The 24,239-nt window shown below is 44.6% G+C and overlaps 1 protein-coding gene across 2 annotated transcripts in view; it reads right to left on the bottom strand.

Moving 5' to 3' along the window:
* The window catches only part of ATP10B (ATPase phospholipid transporting 10B (putative)), a 361,387-nt gene that overhangs the window by 299,743 nt on the left and 37,405 nt on the right, over window positions 1-24,239 (bottom strand). The window lies entirely within an intron of this gene.

Genomic DNA, 24,239 nt, shown 5'->3' with positions numbered 1-24,239 from the left:
TCTCTTTAGAGATGAGCGAGTATACTCGCTAAAGGCAATTGTTCGAGCGAGCATTGCTTTTAGCGAGTATCTCCCCCGCTCGAGACAGAAGGTTCGGGTGCCCGCGCGGGGGAGCGGTGAGTAGCGGCTGTCAGCAGGAGGAAGGGGGGGAGAGAGGGAGAGAGAGATCTCCCCTCCGTTTCGCCCCGCTCTCCCCCACAGCTCCCTGCCCGCTGCCGGCACCCGAACCTTCTGTCTCGAGCGGGGGAGATACTCGCTAAAGGCAATGCTCGCTCGAGCAATTGCCTTTAGCGAGTTTACTCGCTCATCTATAGTTCTCTTTAAAGGGGCTTCCAGTTCTTCATTATTGGCAGGGGTCACTGTTAGTGCGGACAGCACTGGAAGCAGACAGCTGTGGTTCAGGTTGGCAATACAGGCACAACTCCTATTGAATTCAATGGGAGCTGTGGCTACAATTTTAACTCAGGCTGCTGTAACATGAATAGAGCTGTCTTCTTCCTGCTCTGTCCATATTGACACTAGAATGATCAATGATGGGTGATCCATCTTGAGAATAAGTCCTCAACAGTAAAGTCCTGAACAACCCCTTTAAATTTGATTGGCCCACATATAATACTATTGTTCCCTTCTGAAGTCACAACTATGATGATCAGCTAACCACCAGGCTAGGTTTACTATGGAAGGAGTTGTGATAATGATACAACTCCTTTAAAAAAAGGTATTTCATCTAGGCCCACCATGGCCAAGATGTGAATACCTTACTGGATAACATGGTCAGAATGGTCAAAATACAAAACAGCAGAGTAGGCTATCTTACACTGTTTTCATAACCCCCACTGGAGTGAATGGAAGTAATAGAAACTGTATGGCACAACCTGCTTAACTGTTTCTGTATTCACAACCATCTTCAGTCAATGCATACAGCCTGGACGGGATCGTGGGAGGTAAGATCTTGAGATATATGCAGGTCTCCGAGGTGGGACCCACACCAATCAGACCTTTCCAGCGTATCCTGTGCATATGCCATAAAAGTTTGAATGCAAATGTTCCTTTACATGCAGAAATGCTAGAATGTCAAATCAATTTAGACCCACAACTTCTAATGTATTAAATACATAGGCAGTTAGACTTTGCACATGACTGATCACCTTTATTGCACAACCCAGACGTATGCCAACAAACACACATATACATAGATCTGCTGGCTATATTATCTTTACTCTTTGCCCAACTTTCCTTTTATCAATGGACTCTCCTCGTAATAGAGTAGTCTGGTTCTCTTGAAAGATATTTGCTCCTATCGGCTGTGGGTAATAAGGTTAAGACCTGCAATAGGATATATTCAAATGGGTTTTCTAAAGCACACAACCCCGTTAAGTAACTAGTTTACTACAATTTTGTTTTTCTTGACGTCTTCAGGGTAAAGCTGTGGAAAAAAAAGAGAGTTTTCTAGAGTTCAGTTTATTGACCAGCCTGTAGAGGTCGCCATGACTTGGTAGGTGGGTGCACATACTTTATTCAAAATATGGCGTAAGAGACTCATTTTCCAAATAAGATGCTGAAATTATTGCTGTGCAATTCTGTACACTATGAATAATATAAGGGTAGCCAATACATCTCAGTGCTAAGTCTACACTGTGTTTGTACACTAAGTGGAGCTTTCATTTATTTTGGTTTTGTTCCTGGAACATTTCTTTCTTTAGTCAATAACCACATTATTAGCTGATCAGATACTAATAATTTACACAAGTCTAAAACCATTTAAAAGTAGCAAATAGGGTGTACCAACAATTATATTTTGCAAGCTGTTAGAAGGTCACCGTATTACAGACAGGGGCACTGTAGAATAACAATTAATTTCAATCAATAATGAATTAGTGGGATGGATTAGAGAAAGCTGAAATTTACAAAAGTCCGCGGCAATTTATATGTAAGAAACTGTAAGCCTCAACTGATCAATAAACATCTCATCCAAAAATCAGATCTATATTTCATTGCAGTAAACACATACTTCTGTATATGTAAACATTTTTAAAGCATAGAAGTAAATCATTTCAACTAAAATTGTAATTTGCATTACCATACATGCTTTGGAGGGAAAATTATTGGACTTTGGTGGAATTTAAGAGACCAAGACTCTCAAATTATTTTAGCAGCAATTTACAGATTACAACCTTGAAAGTAGCATTACTTACTTATGACAATCTATAACATAAACAGCTACTGCAAATAAGGAACATGCAACAATAACCTTTTGGATGCCCGGAAGAGCTGTCTGTGTTTAGATTCTGACTTGGTTTTCAATTCTCAATCATTGTCACAAATACCTGTATAAAGAGTCAGATATTAAGCGGGGATGCTGCCATCCAATAGATGGCGCTGCAGAGGTATTGTTCCATCTTCCTTATTTGCATATATTTCCCAGAAGAGCATGAATGGTCCTTTAAGTCTCGTCTCCCACCTTCTAGTGGGGTCTTTACTGTAGGAGTGAAGGAGGGGAATAACTATCAATTACAATGCAAATTTACATGACATTTACAGTGTTGAAATTGACCTCTATGAATACATCTTAATGTTGTCTCGTGGGATTTGATGATTCTGTTCCCACTGCTGAGCAGTTAAATTGCCTTGATGTTGAATGATATGGATGGTGCCATGATGGATTTGCAAGTGGTGATAAAGGCTCATCAGAGATGATATATGTGTATTGGATTTTTTTCTTGGCAGGGGCCTATATGACTGATGTTAACTTGAGTCACTATATATATGACACTTCTATGTATCTGTATGCTAGACAAAGACCTTCAGGTCGAAACATTGCTGCAGTTATGTCCCTAGAGGCCACGGGCTTAGCTATAGAGGGTGCATGGGTAGCAGTTGCTACAGGGCCCTGGAGCCTATGGGGGCTCAAAGACCGTTCAATCACATAAGAAGACACCAGTTTATAAACAGCACATAATACACAGGGGGCCCTGTTACAGATTTTACTCCTAGTTATGCCTGTGCTGCAGACATAAAAATGTTAAAACTTTGCACTTTGAATGCTGTCATGTCTTCCTTTTACATTTTAACACCATGTCATTTTGAATCTCAGATTATTTTTTTTAATATTTACTGTGCTGCAAACCCAGATGTAGAATTAAGGGGGTATTCAAGGACTTTCACTATTGACCTTTTGGAATTCCTGCTATCAGTGCAAAGGGCCAGATGTTATCATCGGTAGGCAGGGTCAGAAGTGTAATAGATTTCACTCACATTGAAATAAATATAACATAGTAACATAGTATATAAGGCTGAAAAAAGACAATTGTCCATCCAGTTAATCCTGTTACCATCCCCCTTTGCTGATCAAGAGGAAGGCAAAAAGTCCCCAATGAGACAGAAGCCAATTTACTCCAATTTACTACTGCTCTTACAGTAAAGAACCCTTTTCTATGTTGGTGATGAAACATGCTTTCTTCTAGACATAGCGGATGCCCTCTTGTTACCGTGGCAGTCCTAGGTATTAACAGATCATGGGAGAGATCCTTGTCCCCCAATGTATTTATACGTAGTTATTTGTTTGCCCCTTAACTGCCTTTTTTCTAGGCTGAATAATCCCAATTTTGAATCATCTCATTAAGTTTATTAATTTAGTTGCCCTTCTTTGAACCCCCTCAAGCACTGCAATGTCTTTCCTGAGCACCGGTATCCAGAACTGTACAGTATTCCATATGAGGCCTGACAAGTGCTCATATGAAATCAATGGGAGCGATGCCTTCAATTACACTTCCATCTCTGATCGAAAAGAGGAGCTGGAAGTGTAATAGTAATAGGAGGAATCACTCCTATTCATTTAGCGCAGGGGTGGGCAATTAATTTTCCCATGGGGCCACATGAGAAATTGGAATGGTTTTAGAGGGCCAGACCAACATACGAAGGCTCCATGCACATTGCCTTAATGGGGCCGTATTCCAGCCGCCCGATTTGCGGCCAGAATACGGCCGCCATTGAAAATGAATGGCGCTGTAATACGGCGCGGTGAACACCCGGTGTTTCACCCCGTTTTACGGCGCGGCCCCCGTGTCTGCCAATGGAGAGGGGAGCGGTAAGGAGCACTCCCATCTCCACTCAGAAGTTACAGTGGCATCACTTAGGCCTCATGTCCACGGGGAAAATCGGGCCCGCTACGGATTCTACATGGAGAATCTGCAGCGGGTCCCTCCTGCCCCGCGGACGTGAGCGCTGAAAATACAAATAAAAAGGAATTTACCTATCCGTAGCGGGCGGCGAAGCTCTGCTCTTCCTCACGGCCGGATCTTCTTTTTCGGCCGGCGGATGAATTCCTTACGCCGGCGGCACGTCGCCGGCACGTCGTCGACGTGCCGCGCGCATGCGCCGGGCACATCCGCCGAGCCGATGCAAGGGAGATGCGGCCGTGAGGAAGAGAAGAGCTTTGCGGCCCGCTGCGGGTGAGTAAATCCTTGAAATTCCTATTTTAGGTCTCCCGCGGATCCGGACGGCTTCCATAGGCTTCAATAGAAGCCCGCGGGAGCCGACCCCGCGGGAGACCCGCACGAAAATGGAGCATGGTCCAGATTTTTTCATGCTCCATTTTTTTTAAAATCCCTTTTATTGACGATCCGCGGGTATTTATCTACCCGCGGGTGGTCAATGCATCCCTATGGGGTGCGGATCCGCGCGCGGGAGATCCGCTGCGGATTTTAACTCTTCTCCCGCGCGCGGATCCGCACCTCATAGGGATGCATTGACCACCCGCGGGTAGATAAATACCCGCGGATCGTCAATAAAAGTGATTTTAAAAAAAATGGAGCATGAAAAAATCTGGACCATGCTCCATTTTCATGCGGGTCTCCCGCGGGGACGGCTCCCGCGGGCTTCTATTGAAGCCTATGGAAGCCGTCCGGATCCGCGGGACACAAAAATCACATTTTACTTACCCGCTCCGGTTCTTCTCTTCGGCGCCGCGCCATCCTCTCTCAGCCGCGGCCGGATCATTTTGCTTCGGCCCGGCGCATGCGCGGGGCACGTCACCGACGTCATCGTGCACATCCGCCGAGCCGAAGAATGAAGATCCGGCCGCGACGAGAGAAGATGACGCCGCCGCGAAGAGAAGAAACGGAGCGGATGGGAGGTGAGTTTATTGTCATTTATTTGTATTTTCAGCGCTCATGTCCGCGGGGCAGGAGGGACCCGCTGCAGATTCTACATGTAGAATCCGTAGCGGGCCCGATTTTCCCCGTGGACATGAGCACCGGACTCATTGGTGAGTCACCAGGACACTCTTTGCGGGCCGGTCCGAGCTATTCAGCGGGCCGGATGTGGCCTGCGGGCCGTGCTTTGCCCAGGTCTGATTTAGCGGGTATGAAGCCTTCTATTATGCTTCCAGCCCTGGCCGCAAGTAGCAACATCTGGCCCACAGTACCGACAACAGGGATCCTGAGTGACGTACACCAGACGATCAGCTATTGATCATCAATAGTAAAAGTTTTGGAATACCCCTATTAATAAAAATTTGTGAGCAGCCAACACCAAGGGTAGCTTTTTTATATGATTGTACTATTTTTAGTTTAAAAAGGGGTGTAAAAAATGAGAATTGCCACAAATACTCATCTTTTCAATCTCCCATCGATGCTGCAGAGATCCCCTAGTAGTTTTTGTTTACAGGTTGCCAGTGATAACATGCCAAAAGATGCATTCTTTTCAAGTAGAAACAGAATGCAGTAATCTTCTAAAGCGCCCTCTAGTGGTGGCTGCAGGTAGCCAGAATTTTATCATTTGATGTATATAATAAAGTGTATGCATATGATTGGGAGAAAGATACAATAAGACATTAATCAGCGCATCCCTTTGGACCGGTTTAAATTAATAAAATGGTAATATTCACTTTAAAAATAGGGCGTCTTGGCAGATTTATGAAGGCTTATACCTGCATTTACATTAAAAATACTATTTTGAAACCAACCATGGGCAAAGCAATAACAATATGTTCTTTACCAATTCAGACTAATAATCTAAACAGAAAGCGACACATGCTCACCGATGGGCAGGATGCGAATACGGGAAATACACCGTCTGCTTCCTTACTAGATGCTGGATAGTAGAACATCAGAACAGCAGGGTCATCCTACCTCTCAGCAGGAAGTCTGGAAAGACTATAAATGTCTCTGAACCTTAAGAGATGCATCTTGCCAGAACCATGGTCTAACCTCCCAGCATACTTACTATGATGTAATGTGAACCACAAGTTAATTATGTCATGAAGCCACCAGCCTGCCTAATGATGTCACATTCAATAAATATCACCAAGGAGTAACTCATCCATTGTGTTTGCAGGGCTGGGAATTCACTGTGTTTGTTACTTAGTAGGCAGATTTCAAATGTTACAAGGGTTCATTTTTTGATGCTGCAGGTCAGAATTTAGATATAACAGAAGCGAAGTGTCAGTCTAGCGTTCATTTGTGACAAGGCTGCCAATTATGCAAGATGTCTCATATTGTTGGCATATGTCTGTGTGCGAATTAAGATTACTCAGTAAATGTCAAGCTGCGTTTAGCAGACCTTTGCAGTTTCTACCTTGGTTAGCAAGCAGATTGCTACGGATCTGAAAGAATAACATTTATTCAGGACAAAATTATGCTCTTTGGATGATTTGAGAAAGTGAGAGCAAGATTCTTTTTTTTCCTTTAGCCACCTATTGTTACAAGATATTCTTCTGAGAAGTAACTTAAAAGACATTTCCAGGGAGACCCTGTTGGTTTCATAATGCAGTTATGCAAATATTAAGAAGGGAAGACACAGGCTTCTTTGTAGATGAGAACAAAAGCTAGGTATCAAAAAAGCCAGAAATAAAAAATGACAAGTTTCACTGCGGGGTCTGAGGGAGTGGTAGCACTGCATACTGCAGGATTAAGGGGAAATGACCTCAAACCTCTGCAATAAATTACGGCAGGCAGAAAGAGAACAGGACATGCATAGCCTTCTGATAGAAAAAGAAAATGAATGTATATAACTGACTGTTTGAACCCCTTTTTCATGCCTATGCTACCTATACAGTGTCAAAGGCATGACTTGTCCAAGTCATGCTTAAAGGGGTTTTGTCACAGTAAAACATTTTTTTTGTATACTTTACCTATTCCTACCCAGTTAGTTTCCTTAACAGGTCATCTTCTTCCTGATGTTTTCCTAGAGTCCCACAGGTCACATGACTATGCCGAATCTGCCACTTCGACTGAGGTAGCATACATTCACGGTCTTGTACTTTTGGCCAGGGCAATGTATGCTACATCACAAGTGACATAGCGTTCATTTCCTGACCGGCATTGCCTCGGCAGTCTGTTAAACACTGGGCATGTGCGGAATCGTGCCATTGGTGCACATGCGCTATCAATCTGCACTGTGCAATGAGCTGAAGTAATGCTCTGAGTAGTTCTCCAATAATAGTACTACTGGGAATTGACCCCGCTGGCCAGAGGCGTAACTTGAAGCTCCTGGGCCCCAATGCAAAACCTGGAATATGGCCCCCAACTATAATGCTTTATTCATAGTACTGGGCTCCCTATATGGAGAGGAGAGGCCTTATGGGCCCCCAAGGTTCCTGGGCCAGGGTGCAACCGCATCCCCTGCATCCTCTATAGTTACGCCCCTGCCGCTGGCTGAATAGAGGCAGTGCTGCAGATGCAAGCATGATTATGAAGAGGAGAAATGGAGACGAGATAAGTTTTACATAGAAAAAAAAGTGCTGTGTGTATAGTCTACCACAGTTTATGCTAGGCAGGTCAGTGTAGTGCAAAGTGTGAAGTGCAGTTTATAATGACCAAACTCCTTTAAGAGCTCCTCATTATGCTTCTCAATTTAAAAAAAAACAACAAAAACCTGTTGGCCAACTTGAGAAGTAATAAAGGGACATATATTCACCATCCCTCCTGCACCTCCAATGCAGCGGCTCCCATTCACCGCACCGGTGTTGTGTTTACAAGTAACAGTCAGGGCTCTTTCACGTGGGGGAATTTGTGCAGCTAACTTGCATACAGGAAAAAAACACGACTATTAAAATCAATGGTTTCCTATGCAAACGTTAAGATGAAGGAATTTTAGCTGCACAAAAAACTTGCACCTAAAAAGAAAGGACATCAGTGACTGTAATTCACACAGCTCAAATTCCCTGCTGCGTGAATAGGATCTGACCTATCTTTGGTGTGAGACGCACAGGAGTTTCCATGGGCTCCAATGGGAGCTGGACAAAAAGAAAGGGGGAGTCACTCTGCTAAACCCAGAAGCACATTTTAAATGTCCAGATGTATGCTCTTGTTAGTCCCCACAGGGATGAGAGGACTCCCTGGGGTTCCCTTCATCTCTGCAGGGATGGAGGGATATCTCTGCAGCGGGGAGAGAGAGAGCAAGATGAAGGGAGTCCCTGGAGAACCCCCTCCATTGCTGGGGACTCCCTTCATCTCTGCGGGGCTGGGTGGATTTTCCTGGAGTGGTGAGAGAGGGATTTCCCTGCAGCGGAGATTGATGGATTTCCCCGCAGCGGGGATATCCCTCCAGCTTCCCTGCAGGGGAATCCCTTCATCTCTACTGAGATAAAGGAAGTCCCTAGCGATGAAGGAAAGCCCCATGGGGCTTCCTTTCATCTCTCTCTCTTCCCGGAGCAGTCCACTCATGTGATTTTCTCGTGCATTAGCAGCAACTTTTTTTGCGCGGCTAACTCCTGTATGATTTTCACGCCCATGTGAATGAGCCCTAATGCTGTAGATTTTGCCACAGAATGGAATTTGCTGCAGATTTGCTGCTTAATTTACTCCTGCATTGAAAAGAGTGAAATCCACACTGAAATTCATGGATTTAAGGCATGCAGCCTGTGTCAATTTTCATGCTGATTTTTTCAACACTATGTGCATGAAATTTTTTAACTCTCATCCACATGGCATGTGCTGTAAATATTGTGGATTTTCTGTGCTGAAAATCTGCAGCATTTCTGCTCCATGTGACCCTACCCTTACACAATTGGCAAAAGTGTGTAGAGTTGTTAAAAACTTAGAAAGGAAACAAGCAATCCGGGGGACAGAACACTGGCATCATAATTGACTTTATTCCAGCATGTCTTGCCCAATGTTATATTCCACTGCATGCATCTATAATACTGTTCATTTTGTTTTTATGATAAGAAGTAAGGGATGTCACCACTAAACAAATGAATTTTTGTGCACGCACATAACCATTGAAAGTATCCTTAAGTATTTGTGAAAAATAAAAAATACTGATATACAGTATATCTTTGGACTTAAATCAGACTTCTCCAGTAATTCTATACATGACTGCCAATTTTTAGCAGCTGGAGCTATACAAGTATAGTGGAACCTATCCAAAACATAATCATCTCTTTGAGAAAAACACCTCTTATCTAGACCAAATTTTTCTGTAGCGCACTATCAACTCCCTTCTATCCCATGTTTATTGGCTGCTGATCTACATTCTTTTTACTGCAATTTTAGGTGTTCGAGGTAACACTGTTTAGCTAGAAATTGTTTGTTAGACCAAGTAAATTCATTGTCTAAACTAGTGAGCCTCAATCTTATTGCTCAAGAAGCCCTGAACAATATTTCTACTCCACCCCTAATGCCATATCTACTTCAAACAAGCTTGGTGCAAGGACGGGTAAAGCATTCTATGATTTTTGTAAAAGTACCAGCTCTTCTTATTGATGTGTTCTTGGGAGTCCCTGATCAGACCTCAAGGAACCCTGGTTGGGAAACACTGGTTTAGATTAATTTATGCCCTTCCATATCCTAGGTTCCAGAGTACTGATATTTGGTACTATGTGGTATAATCCATAGATACAAAAGGTTATTATCAGGGTGTAATATACTGTACGTTCTGTATGTTGCATCCATGGAAAAGTATAATAAAAGTATCTAACATGAGGTCTATGAGGACAGCTCCATCCTTGCTTGATCATAGACAAACCTGCTTCATTTAATTGTAATGGTAAATGGTCCTTTACCCATTCAAATTAAAAGCATACAAATAACCTCAGCACAAGCCTTCTGCTTCTGAGATTGGAGAACATCTCATCTGTCAATTTGTATCATCATGCATTACAAGTGCACTGCCATTTAAAGGGCATTGCAAAGCAACCTACTTCTGTTACCATATGGTCTTAATTACCATTGGGATATTGCCCGTGTTATGTCCGTTTGCTTTCCTCTACCTAATGAACAAAGCAGCTAGTATTCACAGAGCAACAGGTTTCTGTAAAATCAGGCATTCAGAAACAAGAAGTAAAGTAAAAATTATAAGCCGAGCCTTAAATATGTATTTAAATAGAATTTTGAAAAAATTACAGAGTGTATATGTTCATGGACGGGTACTGCAAAGTTTGGTAAGAGAGAAGCTAAAGGATCTCATGTTTAATTACACTTGCTAATAGATTAATTTTGCAAATGAATTATGAAAATATTTCTATTGATTGGAGAGATTTTGTTTAGAACATTAAAATGAATATAAAATAACTCAAGCAAAACATATCAGCCTCCAAATTGGAATATCAGAACCCATAAGCAAGTCATACATAATGATGAGATTGCCTAAAGCCTGGGCGATCACATGGATTTTCTGACAGGTTTGCCATATTCAGCCTTCCAACCCCAAAGATCAGTATCCCAGAGTAGTGATGAGCAATTAATGAAATAATCGGTTCAGGTTTGGATCTATTTAACCAAAAACAAGATGAATTCAGATGGCTGATCCCATGTTGTACTTCATGAACTTGTTATTTAGTGTAATAATGCAGCATGACCTGCCTAGCGTCTGCACAACAGCATCCATAACCCAGAAGGGACAGAATGCAGGACTAGTTCTCCTAGAATCCAGTATACACAAAAAAAGTCTTGTTCTAAAGGTTTACAGTGATTACTATGGGATCTTTACAACAGATGCTCCTGTGTCTGTGTGACATGAGGACCTAATGACTTCCCGCCACGGTATCAAGGACCATTAAGCCTAATATTAAAAAGCTTCTAATGACTTTTACACTTGTATGAAGATTCACAAGCCTTCCAGTAGAGAATAGATTTGAAACAAAAGTGTTAGCCTGTGTGAGGTTTTACTGCACACAGCAGATTTCTTACTCAGAATCCCATTAAATGCCCAGCCAGACACAATTGTTGTAGAACTATATATATATATATATATCTGTTGCGTATCATAATGAATGTATGGTTATAGCTCCTTTATGATGTAGTGGTGTTTCTATATGTGATAATATGTGAAAATGTCCTGGTGAATCTTTAACACACCTTGGGGAAAATGTGTTAAGACTGATATTTTCAAGGCCTTAATGGTGATCCCTACCATTGTACCACGTGCCTAATGTATAAAGAGACGTACTCCTCTTCATACATTTAAGTGCATAATGGTACTTCCATACAACAACACAAATCTAGAGTGGATTTTTGATACGGTTTACACCAGTTTCTGGCTTAAATTACACATATAAATGCGTCAGTCCAGGAAAGTAGCATATAGCTGTGTAGGAGGACAAAGGGGGAATCTCACACAAACAGATTTTAATTGTGAAATCCGCGATCGCCATCCACAAGGACTTTCCGCAGCAAAATGCAGGCATTGAAAGGCATGTCGTTTTGATTTTTCTTTTACACTCACAGATATGAATGGAGTGGAAAAACAAATAAACCTGTACTGCGCATGACCACCTGCGATCCTAGGCAGCCATATGCAATACAGGTTAGTGCCATACATAAGGTCACCGGCCAGGCTCACGGCTAAAATCTGCTGCAGGCCTACGCATGCGGAATCTGATCTGGTCATGTGAGCATGACCAAACAGTTGCAATTTTTTTTTGGAAAGTAGCTTTGCGAAATATACTATAAATCTCCTTCCTTGTCTCAGCTTCTGTCAAACTACTAGAGATCTGGTAAAGCGCTTATGAACTATCCTGCAGGACATAGAAATGGCCATATAGATGTTAAATCACAACACATTCTTCTCCATCCTCTGCCCTGATCTTATTTATCAGAAAAGAATAAGGAAGCTCGTATCCTCACAGTTGGCTACCAGTCAGAGAGAATGTTGCAGTGTGGGGATATCTATTAACCCCTTAAGCCACTTATGACTTGCATCTCGTATTTCCCCTATTTCTCTCTCTACAACCTGTATATTTGATTCTCAGTACACCGGTTGGAGGAGTCTTAACTCTTATGCTGCATTATATACATAGTGCACAGAAAACGGCAGAATCTGCTCTGTTTGTAATACAGGAGACATATTATCATGTAGGACAGTGCACAACAGTACTGAGCAGTAGAGATGTGAATTAACAGAACTAAAACTTCAGCACTAGCTCTAACAGCACATTTGTGTAAGTTTCTGCTTCTCCCCTCCTCCCCTTTGCTCTTAGACTTCAAGGTACAAGATTACTGGTCTCTTCCTACGCTTCCTGATCTCCATCCTGCCAAGTCCAATAACAGAGGTAAACTTGACAGCAGGCAGTGGACAGTAAGTTAGGATGAAGGGAGACCTTCTAGTTCCTAACTGTTATGTCCATGTGGCTTACTAAAGTGCCACGCATCAATACAGACACAAGGTGGTGTCCTAATAAAAGGACATAGGTAAAGTGGGGGAACCCCTGCATAAAATCAGGATAATTGTCCCAACAAGGACAGCCACACTGTCTTCATCTGGAACCTGGCTATCCCTAATTAGGAACCTGGAGATATGCACAAAACACACAGCACACAACACTGTTCACATATACTGAACACAGAACGCAACTGTTCACACCTCATGTCTGACCACTTGAACAGACATACAGAACAAGACACTGTTCACACCAACACACCCCGTAATGCACACCACACAGAACAGGACTGCATATACACCACATATCTGGCCACTTGCACAGACATACAAAACACGTCGCTGTTCACACCAACACACAAGGTCATGCTTACCACACAGAACAGGACTGCACATAGAGCACATGTCTGGCCACTTGCACAGGCATAAGGAATAAGTCGCTGTTCACACCAACACACAAGGTTTTGCATTTCACATAGTACAGAAACTCCACCCAGAACTCACATGCATTCAGATAGCAAACCATAGTTACTATAAGTGTTATCACATCAAGGGTATAGAAAGTCAGCCACCGTGCAGAGATACAGGGAACAGTGTCAGGCATCACCCACCTGACACACACACCTGTGGGCGCATGCACCTGCAAGGTCACCAAACCACACACTACTTAAATACATGCACCCCAGATGACAAGGAGGGGAGAGACAACAGGTGTCCAGACCATCCTCAGGGAAGGAGGGAGACACTTCTGACAAGCATGCATAACACCAGCTCTGAGTGGGTTTACAACAGAGTAAAACAGTAAAGCACTAAAATGACCAGCATCTACTACCAAGAGATGCTGGTTTTTATATGCAGCAGACTAGAGGTAATTGGCTGGTGGAGAATACCACACCCAGCTAGCTCAATTAAACCTCACCTGTGAAGCTGTGCTCATGGAAACCTGTAGAACCACAGGTTCCAGACGCACAACCTAACACTAGCACTTTAGAGAGATTTTTATCACAAAACTATCATTTTAGATAAATATAGTGAATTGCACCTTTGCTACTTATATTATTACCACATAAACACATGTTAAAAAAAAGCTAGTGACCTTTTAAATTAAATGTACAGGTTGAATTCTAACAGTGGTATATATATGCAAATAAGGAAGATGGAATAATACCTCTGCAGCGCCACCTATTGGATGGCAGCATTCCTGCAAATCACTGTCCGACTCTTTATGCAGGTCTTTAGAGCAATGACTGTGAATTGAAAACCAACCCAAAATATATACAGACAGCTATTTCGGGGTGTTTGCCCCTCATCAGTGCACAGTAGGATTCTGGCTTGGTTAGTGAGAGGCACATGATGTGGGTTGTTTGTTGGCATGAAAGGAGTTTACTTTTCTTGTAGCTCAAGGGTCTGTTGAATGAAATTCTCCAAATTTCAGAGATATTTAAAAGTGGGATTAAATGTAATATTTTTCTAATTCTGAACTTTCTTTAGGACTCTTTATTTTCAAGGAAGACCCAGCTGGGACAAAGAAAAATATATTGGGAAGATCTGGTCTGATCTCCTGATCCTGAGAACAAAATGGGTTTTATGACATGTCAAAAAAACCCCACCTATATAGAAAAACTCTATTTAAGGCCCAAAATTTACTAATCTCCAAAAATAATTGTGCCATTGATATGTGGAGACAAAGCACAGTACCACATCTCTATACAATTCATCCCACCTCAACCTCTTCTATTAGTAGAGTTCTCTTAGCTAATGATAGGTAAAAAGGTTGACAATGTATTGTTTACAGGAAAGCAATTCCTCTCTGTATGTATTATACTGAAGAATAAATCTATTCCAAGCAATATTACTGGTGTTGAAGACAAAAGAGAGAACCTGTGTTGTATCTAAATGTTGGACGAAAGATTTATACGGCAGTCAATATGCTTTTGTAAAGTTCTTTTTTACCATCAGCGAACACATTTCTAAAGTCAACCTAAACTTCAATAAATAAAGCGTATTGTTAAATGTGCCAATTTGATTGGATGATTAAGCGCAGCAATTTCCAGCCCTATTTTGGTTCATGGTCTCATTAATTCCATCAACGTTTCATCTCACAATAGTATATTCCAAACATGTCTCTCCAGGCAAGAGTCTTATTTTAGCAGAATATAAATTAGGAATCAATAAGCTCCTGTTGGAGGTTTATCTAAGGTGATTTTATAGTACAAGAACCTATAATTGTCTGCAAAAGTAAGTTTTACTTGTGCATTCTAGGTTATCAAAGAGTCAGGGAATGGGTGTAGAGGTGGAAAACAAATATTTAACATTTAAAACCTTGAACATTTCACTTGCACAATGGTACTTGGTGCTACATCTGCAATAAAATTTCATTTTAAGGCCGCCTGCACATGGCAGAGCAGGATTCCTCATGTTGGAGCCCACAGCAGAATCCGACCCTGACAGCAGCAGTGTGCACACATACCGGTATTTTTACTTCTTCATCTGTACAGTGGATGGACCCGGCAGCTTGCCGTCAGACATGCACAGAACAGATTTTTTTTCCAGCGCTGTTTCTAGGTTATGATGCGGAATCCATACCTGTCCGCAATGTTGATTGTGAATGGGCTGTGGGTTGGATCGCTTCTATTGACTTCAATGGAAGCTGTCATTGCAGAATCGGCGCAAAAATGGAACATGCTGCAACTGGTTTCCGGAAGTGTGCAGGAAAAAGCGTTTTCCCATAGCATGCTAGGGACAGTATTTGCTGCGGATGCGCAGTGCGGACGCTCGCTGTGGATTCCGCAGCAAAAATCCACCCATGTGCAGGCGGCCTAAAATGAATGTAAAGGTTTTGTGTCCAGATGCCCTATTATACATAAAGGTTAATTGGAATGGCCGCCATGTAAAGCAGTAGCTCCCCTGTAGTGGCCCTTGCAGGAAAAATGTCTGGCCACACATCTTCCTCCAGCCAGATCAACGGCTCATGTGGGTTAAAAAAGTCAGACCTGCATTGATCAGCTAACATCTGAACAGACTTGTATTTGAAAATGGGGGGTTACGAGACCTCATTAATGTATGCCAAAGAATTATGTATAACAGCTGAAAGAAAACTGCTCACTGCCAGAAATGGCATAAAGTATGCTTTGATGCTGTCAGAGCGTGCATAGTCCATGGACAACAGAAAGGCAAGTCAGTTTGATTTAGAGAATATCTTTACAAAAACTCATTGAAATCTTTCAAAAACAAAGAAATCTTTTAAAGGGGTTGTCCCGCGCCGAAACGGGGTTTTTTTTTTTTCAACCCCCCCCCCTCCCGGTCGGCGCGAGACAACCCCGATGCAGGGAGGTAAAGAAAGCTTACCGGAGCGCTTACCTTAATCCCCGCGCTCCGGTGACTTCAATACTTACCGCTGAAGATGGCCGCCGGGATCCTCTGTCTCCGTGGACCGCAGCTCTTCTGTGCGGTCCATTGCCGATTCCAGCCTCCTGATTGGCTGGAATCGGCACGTGACGGGGCGGAGCTACACGGAGCCTGCATTCTGCACGAGCGGCTCCATAGAAGACTGCAGAAGACCCGGACTGCTCAAGCGCGGCTAATTTGGCCATCGGAGGGCGAAAATTAGTCGGCACCATGGAGACGAGGACGCCAGCAACGGAGCAGGTAAGTATAAAACTTTTTATAACTTCTGTATGGCTCATAATTAATGCACAATGTATATTACAAAGTGCATTATTATGGCCATACAGAAGTGTATAGACCCACTTGCTGCCGCGGGACAACCCCTTTAAGGCTGTTGGCTGATTTGTAATTCCTTGTATACACCAATGTAGCAAAGTCTAGCTTGTGTGTGATAACTTTGGACAACAAAGGATCTTATCTTAAGTCATTGAAAAACTATTGTTATCTTCATTCAACTTAACCCATTATAAAGCAATTTTCAAGGGAAAACAAACTGTGGCTCAAAACATTATCATAGCATCTCGAATTGCAAGTTAACCTTGGCTACATCTGTAATTGATGCATGCAAAAATACATTTAAACGCCCCGAAAAAGTTAACCATAAAAACGAAATCTAGACCATAAAAATCCCCAAAACTACCAAACCATAAAAAACTACACAAACTGTGGGGAAACATGTGAAAGGGGTTCAAAGTCTCTTCCTCTTTTTGTATTTTAATGTTTCATGAAAAATGAAAGACTGACCAGTAAGAGTTTTCTAGAGCCCACTATACTTTTTTGTATAATGGTCTTCATTTCTGATAATAATAATTAACTCTGGATTCACTCTGGCTTGAGTCTGCATTTGCAAAGTTATGAATCGAGTGTGAAAAATGAATGATTGCACTCAGGGTAATATCAAGGTCTGTGAAGACCCCTAGGCAAACATTGTGTCAGGCTCCTCCTTTTATGGAACAAATACAGATTAAAGAGGGAAATAATACAGCTGTAATATATTAAACAACTAGCTAATATACCCGGCTTTGCCTGCGTTAATTTGATACTGGTGTTTACATGTTGTTAGCATTGAAAATGTTATCAAGTCAAGGCTACTTTAGAGTAACCGAGGAATAAAATATGTATACATATAGAGGAGCATTAGATTCTCCTCAAACTGCATGTACCGATGTCCCTCTGCAGAATCTGCCACCCCTCCCACTCTCCTTATTTAGGACCTAAGGAATGCTTGCACCAAATTTCACACTTGTACAACACCGGGAAGTTACATTACATAGGGGTGCACTTACTTTTGCAATTATCATTGAATAATCGAGTTGTGACCCCCCCCCCCCCCCCCTATTTTTCTATTTAGGACCTAAAGAATGCTTGTGCCAAATTTCATGCTTGTATGACACTTGGAAGTTACATTACATAGGGGTGCACTTACTTTTGCAATTAGCATTGAATAATCGAGTTGTGACTCCTTTACTTTTCCCAATTAGGACCTAAAGAATGCTTGTGCTAAATTTAATGCTTGTATGACACCGGGAAGTTAGAGAATTTGATTAGGTACATTACATAGGGGTGCCAATACTTTTGCACTTAACATTAAATAATCATGCTGTGACCAATTTACTTTTCCTATTTAGGACCTCAAGCAATGATCGTGCCAAATTTCATGTTTGTATGACACCAGGAAGTGAGAGAATTAGATTTGGTACATTACACAGGGGTGCCAATACTTTTGCACTTAGCATTGAATAATCGAGTTGTGACTAGAGATGAGCGAACGTACTCGTAATGAGTACTTACGCACCCGAGTACCGCCATTTTTGAGTACTTCTGTACTCGCGCGTAAAGATTCGGGGGGCGCCGGGGGGCGGGGAGAGGCGCGGCGGTGCGGGGGGTAGCAGCGGGGAACAGGGGGGAGCCCTCTCTCTCTCCCTCTCCCCCCCACTCCCCGCCGCAACCCCCCGCGCCGCCACGGCGCCCCCCCGAATTTTTTCGCCCGAGTACGGAAGTACTCGAAAATCGCGGTACTCGGGCGAAAAAGCGGCGGGGCCGAGCACGTTCGCTCATCTCTAGTTGTGACCCCTTTACTTTTCTTATTTATGACCTAAAGAATGCTTCTGCCAAATTTTATGTTTGTACGACACTGGGAGGTCAGAGAATTAGTGGCGAGTCAGTCAGTGAGGGCTTTCACCTTTATATATATATATATATATATATATATATATATATATATATATATATGTCAATTAATGTCATAATCACAACAATCCTTCAAAAATGACAATAAAGTGCACAAACAACAGTACAATGCAGTGTAAGGCCTCCTGAGCCTTATGAGGAGGGAACACCAAAAGGTGTCCGAAATGAGCCTATATTAACAATAGGCTCACCACGGAGAATCACAGCAAATCACGACATGCCGCGATTTTAATCACGCCATCGGAAAATGGTATGATTCTCTGCTCGTGTGTGGTAGGCTGTGCTTTCCCTAGTTATCCTATGGAAAGCGTGTCATGCGAGCTCCGCGTGCAATTTATCACTATGGATCTCACTATGACACCTTGCCCGTGGACAGCCAGCCTTATACTGCTATGTAGGTCATACAGAGCTGCCAATATTATATTTTAATAACTGTACTCTACAGCATCCAAAAATAACACCAGGGCATACAGAAATGCCCATACAATGCCCAAATTACATAGCTATGTAGTGCCTAAATAATAATGCTACACAGGGCTATAATAAAACAGGCATACACCTCCTAAATAAAAGTGCTATACAATGCCTGAATTTTAGTGCTCAATTTTTAACAATTATGGCTCATTCAGATATTTGCGCTATGAACCAGGCTTTTTTGTGCACATATCAGCGTATCTTACTGCCAGTTTTGTGCCTGCAGGGCATATGTTTTGTGTATGGGTCACAACTAGAGATGAGCGAACGTACTCGTCCGAGCTTGATACTCGTTCGAGTATTAGCGTGTTCGAGATGCTCGTTACTCGTAACGAGTACCACGCGATGTTCGGGTTACTTTCACTTTCCTCTATGAGACGTTAGCGCGCTTTTCTGGCCAATTGAAAGACAGGGAAGGCATTACAACTTCCCCCTGCGACGTTCAAGCCCTATACCACCCCCCTGCAGTGAGTGGCTGGGGAGATCAGGTGTCACCCGAGTATAAAAATCGGCCCCTCCCGCGGCTCGCCTCAGATGCGTTGTGACATAGCTGAGGGACAGTGGTATCGTGTTGGAGCTGCTGTAGGGAGAGTGTTAGGAGTTAGTGTAGGCTTCAAGAGCCCCAACGGTCCTTCTTAGGGCCACATCTAACCGTGTGCAGTAGTGTGGAGGCTGCTTTTAGCAGTGTTGCACATTTTTTTTTTTTGGTATATCGGCCGTGCAGAGCATTGCGCCCTGCAGTAATAGTCCAGGGACAGAAGTGTGGAGGCAGGGAGAGCGTTAGGAGTTATTGTAGGCTTCAAGAACCCCAACGGTCCTTCTTAGGGCCACATCTAACCGTGTGCAGTAGTGTGGAGGCTGCTTTTAGCAGTGTTGCACTTTTTTTTTTTTTTTTGGTATATCGGCCGTGCAGAGCATTGCGCCCTGCAGTAATACTCCAGGGATAGAATTGTGTAGGCAGGGCCAGAAGACATATATTATAGATTGAATATACGCAGTGGTCCTTTTGAAAAAAATATTTGAAAAAAATCTATTTGGCCTGCCTGTCACTCTGCTCAGTGTTCTGGGTCCGTGTCTGCTGGGGGTAGTAGTTCTCCAAATAAATACGCAGCCAGCTAAGTGTTACAGCAGGCTTGTGCCAAATTATTTCCTGGCTCTGAAATCACCGGTCTGTTGCAGGTAATAACAGTGCAACACTGCAGTTCCGTGACACACACATCAGGGACAGAATTGTGTAGGCAGGGCCAGAAGACATATTATAGATGGAATATACGCAGTGGTCCTTTTGAAAAAAATATTTGAAAAAAATCTATTTGGTCTGCCTGTCACTCTGCTCAGTGTTCTGGGTTTGTGTCTGCTGGGGGTAGTATGTCTCCAAATAAATACGCAGCCAGCTAAGTGTTACAGCAGGCTTGCGCCAAATTATTTCCTGGCTCTGAAATCACCGCTCTGTTGCACTTAATAACAGTGCAACACTGCAGTTCCGTGACACACACATCAGGGACAGAATTGTGTAGGCAGGGCCAGAAGATATATTATAGATTGAATATACGCAGTGGTCCTTTTGAAAAAAATATTTGAAAAAAATCTATTTGGCCTGCCTGTCACTGTGCTCAGTGTTCTGGGTCCGTGTCTGCTGGGGGTAGTAGTTCTCCAAATAAATATGCAGCCAGCTAAGTGTTACAGCAGGCTTGCGCCAAATTATTTCCTGGGGTTCCGTAAACGAAGTCAGCCTCCAACCACAGGCCAATAAGCGGCACATTTAATTACAGCGTTCTGTTTCTGCACTACTGCTAATACACCATGCTGAGGGGTAGGGGTAGGCCTATAGGACGTGGACGTGGGCGAGGACGCGGAGGCCCAAGTCAGGGTGTGGGCACAGGCCGAGCCACTGCGGTGGCCAGGGGGAGAGGCAGGGCCAGACCGAATAATCCACCAACTGGTTCCCAAAGCGCCCCCTCGCGCCATGCCACCCTGCAGAGGTCAAGGTGCTCTACGGTGTGGCAGTTTTTCACAGAGACGCCTGTCGACCGACGAACAGTGGTGTGCAACCTTTGTCGCGCCAAGATCAGCTGGGGAGGCACCACCACCAGCATGCGCAGGCATATGATGGCCAAGCACCCCACAAGGTGGGACGATGCCTGTTCACCGCCTCCGGTTTGCACCACTGCCTCTCCCCCTGTGCCCCAACCTGCCACTGAGATCCAACCCCCCTCTGAGGACACAGGCAGTACCGTCTCCTGGCCTGCACCCACACCCTCACCTCTGCTGTCCTCGGCCCCATCCAGCAATGTCTCTCAGCATAGCGTCCAGATGTCGCTAGCGCCACAGTTTGAGCGCAAGCGCAAGTACGACGCCACGCACCCGCACGCTCAAGCGTTAAACGTGCACATTGCAAAATTGATCAGCCTAGAGATGCTGCCGTATAGGCTTGTGGAAACGGAGGCTTTCAAAATCATGATGGCGGCGGCGCCCCGCGCTACTTGGTTCCCAGTCGCCACTACTTTTCCCAATGTGCCGTCCCAGCCCTGCACGACCACGTCTCCCGCAACATTGTACGCGCCCTCACCAACGCGGTTACTGCCAAGGTCCACTTAACAACAGACACGTGGACAAGCACAGGCGGGCAGGGCCACTATATCTCCCTGACGGCACATTGGGTGAATTTAGTGGAGGCTGGGACAGAGTCAGAGCCTGGGACCGCTCACGTCCTACCCACCCCCCGAATTGCGTGCCCCAGCTCTGTGGTGGTATCTGCGGGGGTGTATGCTTCCTCCACTAAACCCTCCTCCTACGCAACCTCTGTCTCGCAATCAAGATGTGTCAGCAGCAGCACGTCGCCAGCAGTCTGTGTCACGGGGCGTGGCAGCACAGCGGTGGGCAAGCGTCAGCAGGCCGTGCTGAAACTACTCAGCTTAGGAGAGAAGAGCCACACGGCCCACGAACTGCTGCAGGGTCTGACAGAGCAGACCGACCGCTGGCTTGCGCCGCTGAGCCTCCAACCGGGCATGGTCGTGTGTGACAACGGCCGTAACCTGGTGGCGGCTCTGCAGCTCGGCAGCCTCACGCACGTGCCATGCCTGGCCCATGTCTTTAATTTGGTGGTTCAGCGCTTTCTGAAAAGCTACCCCCACTTGTCATACCTGCTCGGAAAGGTGCGCCAGCTCTGCGCACATTTCCGCAAATCCCACACGCACGCTGCCACCCTGCGGACCCTGCAACATCGGTTTAATCTGCCAGTGCACTGACTGCTGTGCGACGTGCCCACACAGTGGAACTCTACGCTCCACATGTTGGCCAGACTCTATGAGCAGCGTAAAGCTATAGTGGAATACCAACTCCAACTTGCGCGGCGCAGTGGGAGTCAGCCTCCTCAATTATCTACAGAAGAGTGGGCCTGGTTGGCAGCCATCTGCCAGGTCCTTGGAAAATTTGAGGAGTCTACCCAGATGGTGAGCGGGGATGCTGCAATCATTAGCGTCACCATTCCTCTGCTATGCCTCTTGAGAAGTTCCCTGCAAAGCATAAAGGCAGACGCTTTGGAATCAGAAACGGAGGCGGGGGAAGACAGTATGTCGCTGGATAGTCAGAGCAACCTCATGTCTATATCTCAGCGCGTTGAGGAGGAGGGGGAGGAGCATGAGGAGGAGGGGGAAGAGACAGCTTGGCCCACTGCTGAGGGGACAGATGCTGCTTGCCTGTCATCCTTTCAGCGTGTATGGCCAGAGGAGGAGGAGGAGGATCCTGAAAGTGATCTTCCGAATGAGGACAGCCATGTGTTGCGTACAGTTACCCTGGCACACATGGCTGACTTCATGTTAGGATGCCTTTCTCGTGACCCTCGCGTTACACGCATTCTGGCCACTACGGATTACTGGGTGTACACACTGCTCGATCCACGGTATAAGGAGAGCCTTTGCACTCTCATTCCCGAAGAGGAAAGGGGTTCAAGAATGATGCTATACCACAGGGCGCTGGTGGACAAACTGATGGTAAACTTCCCATCCGACAGCGCTAGTGGCCGAAGGCGCATTTCCGCGGCCCAGGTAGCAGGGGAGGCACAGAGATCAGGCAGCATGTACAGCGCAGGCAGGGGACCACTCTCTAAGGCCTTTGACAGCTTTATGGCTCCCCAGCAAGACTGTGTCACCGGTCCCCAGTCAAGGCTGAGTTGGCGGGAGCACTGTAAAAGGATGGTGAGGGAGTACGTAGCCGATTGCAGCACCGTCCTCGGTGACGCCTCTGCCCCCTACAACTACTGGGTGTTGAAGTGGCCTGAACTAGCGCTGTATGCCCTGGAGGTGCTTGCTTGTCCTGCGGCTAGCGTCTTGTCAGAGAGTGTGTTTAGTGTGGCTGGGGGAATCATCACGGATAAGCGTACCCACCTGTCAACCGACAGTGCTGACAGGCTTACACTCATCAAGATGAACAAAGCCTGGATTTCCCCAGACTTCTCTTCTCCACCAGAGGACAGCAGTGATACCTAAGCAATACGTAGAAAGAGATGAGAAGGGGAACAGCACTTCCAATCAATATGTTGTAGCACTTACAGGCTTGCAGGGTGCACGATCCACAGCCAAGATCTGGACCCAAAGACCGGAAGAAGCAGGAAATCCTTACAAAATGTGTTGAATCAGCACTCCAGGGGTTAATCATGACAAGCTTGACAAAGATCCTGTGTGTAGGATCGAAACGTTGCAGCTATGTCTTTTACCATTGAGGAATACAGTGCTGTTTTATTCATGATTAACCCCTGGAGTGCTGATTCAACACATTTTGTAAGGATTACCTAAGCAATACGTAGGCTGCACCCGCGGATGGAAGCATCGTTCTCTATCACCATCCAAAACGTGGACCTTTTAGCTTCATCAATCTTTGTATAATATTCTCCCTCCTCCTCCTGCTCCTCCTCCTGAAACCTCACATAATCACGCCGAACGGGCAATTTTTCTTAGGCCCACAAGGCTCAGTCATATAATTTTTGTAAACAATTTTTATACGTTTCAATGCTCATTAAAGCTTTGAAACTTTCACCTGAACCAATTTTTATTTTAACTGGGCTGCCTCCAGGCCTAGTTACAAATTAAGCCACATTAACCAAAGCGATTAATGGGTTTCACCTGCCCTCTTGGTTGGGCATGGGCAATTTTTCAGAGGTACATTAGTACTGTTGATACAGCAATTTTTGTGGGCCCTCGCCTACAGTGTAATCAAATTAATTTTTAGCCCACCTGCATTACAGCTGACGTTACATCAGCTGTGTTGGGCACTGCAATGGGATATATTTATGTACCGCCGGTGGGTTCCAGGGAGCCACCCATGCTGTGGGTCCACAGGGAGTTGTAAATGCATCTGTGTCCACTTCTAAAGAACCCCAGTCTGACTGGGGCATGCAGTGTGGGCCGAAGCCCACCTGCATTAAGCACGACATTACTACCTCAGCTGTGTTGGGCAATGCAATGGGATATATTTATGTACCGCCGGTGGCTTCCTGGCACCCACCCATGCTGTGGGTCCACAGGGAGTTG

The sequence above is a fragment of the Eleutherodactylus coqui genome, chromosome 2, assembly GCF_035609145.1.
Source record: "Eleutherodactylus coqui strain aEleCoq1 chromosome 2, aEleCoq1.hap1, whole genome shotgun sequence".
NCBI lineage: Eukaryota > Metazoa > Chordata > Amphibia > Anura > Eleutherodactylidae > Eleutherodactylus > Eleutherodactylus coqui.
The sequence above is the reverse complement of the archived record's forward strand: the minus strand, read 5'-3'. Positions and strand labels throughout refer to the sequence as shown.